Below are 3,810 nucleotides of genomic sequence, written 5' to 3'. Positions count from 1 at the left end.
GCACTGACTAGAGCTCCCTTGATGGTGTGGAAAGCAGCTAGACACTCACTGTCGAAATCGAACTTGATCTCCTTACAGAGCAGTCTGGTGAGTGGTCTTGCTATCCTTGAGAAATCCTGGATAAACCGTCGGTAAAACCCAGCGTGACCCAAGAAACTCCTGATGGCCTTCACGTTTGTTGGTGGTTGCAAACTCATCATCACTTCGATCTTTGCCTTATCCACCTCAATTCCTTTCTCGGAGATCTTGTGCCCTAGAACAATCCCGTCTGTGACCATGAAGTGGCATTTCTCCCAGTTGAGTACGAGGTGTTTCTCCTCACATCTTTTAAGAACCCTGCACAAGTTTGACAAACAGACATTAAAGGAGCTTCCATAGACGCTGAAATCGTCCATGAAAACTTCCATAATGTCTTCAATCAGGTCAGTAAAGATCGACATCATGCAGCGCTGGAATGTTGCTGGCGCATTGCACAAGCCGAATGGCATTCTCCTGTAAGCGTACGTTCCGTAGGGGCATGTGAACGTCGTTTTCTCCTGATCGTCTGGATGGATGGGAATCTGAAAGAAACCTGAATAACCATCTAAAAAGCAGTAATATGGGTGGTTAGCCAATCTCTCAAGCATTTGATCAATAAAAGGGAGTGGGAAGTGATCCTTTCTAGTTGCTGCATTTAATTTCCTGAAATCTATGCACATGCGATGTCCTGTCACTGTCCTAGTAGGGATCAATTCATTCTTTTCATTTGTGATAACAGTGATCCCACCTTTCTTAGGTACAACATGAACAGGACTGACCCATTTACTATCAGAAATCGCATAGATCACACCTGCTTCAAGAAGTTTCATTATCTCTTTCTTAACGACATCTTTTAGATTCGGGTTTAACCTCCTCTGATGTTCAACAGAAGTCATTGATTCATCTTCCAAGTGGATTCTATGCATGCATAAATCAGGCGAAATACCAGGGATGTCAGCTAGCGAATATCCTAATGCCTTACGATATTTTCTAAGCTCGCATAAAAGCAATGCAGTTTCCACATTATTCAGCTCAGCATTCATAATGACAGGATATGTGGAATTCGGACCTAAGAAAGCGTACCTGAGCCCTTTGGGAAGGGGTTTTAGCTCAACTTTGGGAGCCTTGAGCTCGCTCCAGGGATCCTCTGGTTTGTCCGGTTTAGGGGTCGCTCCAGATGGAGTGGTCTCGCACCTGTTGATATCCTCCCCCAGACTTAGACTTGCTACCATTCTCCCCATACTCCTTGCGGAGTCAAGCATCTTGGCATATCCATCAGCATCAATGTTCACCATACTCTGCTCGGCTTCAGCACGCACCAGTGCAAGTTCCAGTGGGTCTTCGGTAAGAATCTCCTCGATCATTCCTTCTTGTGGTTGGAGCGGATCAACCCCTTCATTGACCTCAAAGGTTTGTCCATCCAACATCGGCTTCTTTAGCAACTCATCCATTTCGAATTGCATAACTATGTCCCCAAGATTCAGATCAATCTTTCCCTGTCGCACATCAATGATAGCTCCGACAGTACATAAGAATGGTCTTCCCAAGATGAGGGGGTCCTTAGACTCTTCTTCCAATTCCAGAACAACGAAGTCTGCTGGAACAGTGGTGTTTCCTACTTTCACTTGGAGATCCTCTAGAATACCAACAGGAGATTTGACTGATCTGTCTGCGAAAACCAAGGACATCTTAGTTGGTTTGAAGTGCGTGTATCCGAGTCGTAAAGCGACAGAGTAGGGCATGAGATTCACGCTAGACCCAAGATCCACCAAGGAGCAGGCGAAAACTGTCTTCCCAATCTGGATAGAGAGGACAAATTTGCCGGGATCTCCTCGTTTTTTTATTTGCCTGTTCTGAAGCACTGCGCTGCACTCCTTGGAAACTGTCATGAACTCGCTCTCGTCTGATATTTTCCCTGAGATCAACCCCTTCATAAAGCTACGCATGGAGGGCATCATCTGAATCGCATCCATCAGGGGAAGTCGGACGGTTAGATCTTCCAGCATCTTCCTGCATTTTATTTCCTCCTTGTCCTTACGAGTGACCTTCGCTGGAACAGGGTAAGGGACTTTTGGAATGTATTCGCGAGGAGGAACAGCCTCTGGAATCGGGCGCACTGCTTCAGCCGGTTGTTCTGAGCGTGGCGAGGCTGTTTCAACTACCGGCTCTGTATTCCCCTCATCTGCTTGGTCGGCTGGTGGTTGCTCTGACTCTTTCTGCTTGCCTTTCTCAGCCGCGGTGAACCTTCTCCTTTCTGGCTCGGAAAGTTGCTTCCCGCTTCTTAGCTGAACCGCATTGCACTCCTTGGGGTTTTTGTCTGTTTTACCAGGTAGAGTACCTTGCTGTCTCTTGACACTCTCGGCAGTCTGAGCTATCTGAATGTCCATCTGTCTCATATGGCTTGCGACATTATCATATTTGGTGCTCAGGTCTCCGAACATATGGTTCATCCTAGTATTGATCTCGGTAGTGACCTGGTTCAGCGCTTTCCCTTGGAGCTGTTGTCCTTGGAGGAGTTGCTGCAGCATGGTTTTAGTTTCATCTTGCGGAACAGCGACAGGGGTGGAGGTAGCGACTTGAGTGTTCTGGTGGTTCTGTATTTGAGGCTGATTGCTCTGCGGTTGGCTTAGAACATATGTTCGGGGTTGATAGTTCTTCTGATATCCCGAATACTGGCCCTGGTTGTTCTGCGCCGGATCAACTTGTTTGTCCTGCTTAGGCCAGAAAAGTTGTGGATTGTTCCTTACGTTAGGGTTTGGGTGATAATTCTTCAGCTGCCACCCTTGTCCATTTACGTAACTCACTTCCTGCTGATCGTCTCCTGCCTGCTCAGCTTCAAACGCCTTGTCCCCCGCACTCTTCTCAGGAGTTGCTTCTTCCATTATGAAGACCTGGCTCTGGTTTCCCTTCAGAAGTTGGTCCACCTTTGCCGCTAGATCGTCTATGCTGTTCACACTTTTGGAGCGATCATGCTCCTTGTTCTTGTTGAGTGAACTGGAAGCCATGTTCTCAATCAGCGCGAATGCACCAGGGGTGGTCTGAGTCATGAAGTCTCCATTACTAGAGGAATCGAGGGTGTTCCGGTACTCATAGCTCACTCCATCGTAGAACACCTCCAATATGTAATCGTCATCAAACCCGTGGTGTGGACATTCCCTCTGGTACTCTTTATACCTCTCCCAAGCTTCATAAAAGGGTTCATCAGATTTCTGCTTGAAGTTGGAGATTCTATGCCTTAGAGCCGCGGTTTTGGACTTTGTGTAGAAGTGGCTCAGGAATGCTGATCGAACCTGATCCCACGAGGTTAGAGAACCGGTTGGGAGAGATTGCAGCCAACGTGCAGCTTTCCCTTCAAGAGAAAATGGGAACAGCGTGCACTTGACGTAATCCGGTGGTACTCCATTTGAGCGAGAGAAATTGCAGATCCTCTCAAAGGCCTCTATGTGATCCATTGGTATGTCTGAAGTGAGGCCACTGAATGTGCTCTTCTGTACCAGACCAATCAGTGCAGGTTTGATCTCATAATCCTGTCGAGTACAGGGTGGAGGGTTGATGGGAGAGCGGTTAGTAGCAAAATTCCTCGGAAGGTTTCGCTCCCCAATAAGAGCACCACGCTCCTCTCGCGCAGCGTTCTCGGCTGCTTGCTCTTGTGCAGCTTGTTGCTGATTCTGGATGGTTTGCTGCATCTGCTGCATCTGCTGTTGCTGATTCTGCATTTGTTGTTGAATGAGTGCCAATGCAGCAGTGAGGTCATCCATATTGCCATGATCACCCATGTTGGTGTCGGTTGTT

At 47.6% G+C, this 3,810-nt stretch overlaps 1 non-coding gene across 1 annotated transcript; it reads left to right on the top strand.

Annotated features, from left to right (window-relative positions):
* The first annotated feature begins 3,153 nt into the window (after positions 1-3,153).
* LOC125579296 lies at positions 3,154-3,260 on the top strand. Its single transcript, XR_007317264.1, has one exon. It is a non-coding gene; the product is annotated as a small nucleolar RNA R71 (small nucleolar RNA).
* Positions 3,261-3,810: the final 550 nt, after the last annotated feature.

The sequence above is a fragment of the Brassica napus genome, chromosome A1 (assembly GCF_020379485.1).
Source record: "Brassica napus cultivar Da-Ae chromosome A1, Da-Ae, whole genome shotgun sequence".
NCBI classification, from domain to species: domain Eukaryota; kingdom Viridiplantae; phylum Streptophyta; class Magnoliopsida; order Brassicales; family Brassicaceae; genus Brassica; species Brassica napus.
The sequence above is the reverse complement of the archived record's forward strand: the minus strand, read 5'-3'. Positions and strand labels throughout refer to the sequence as shown.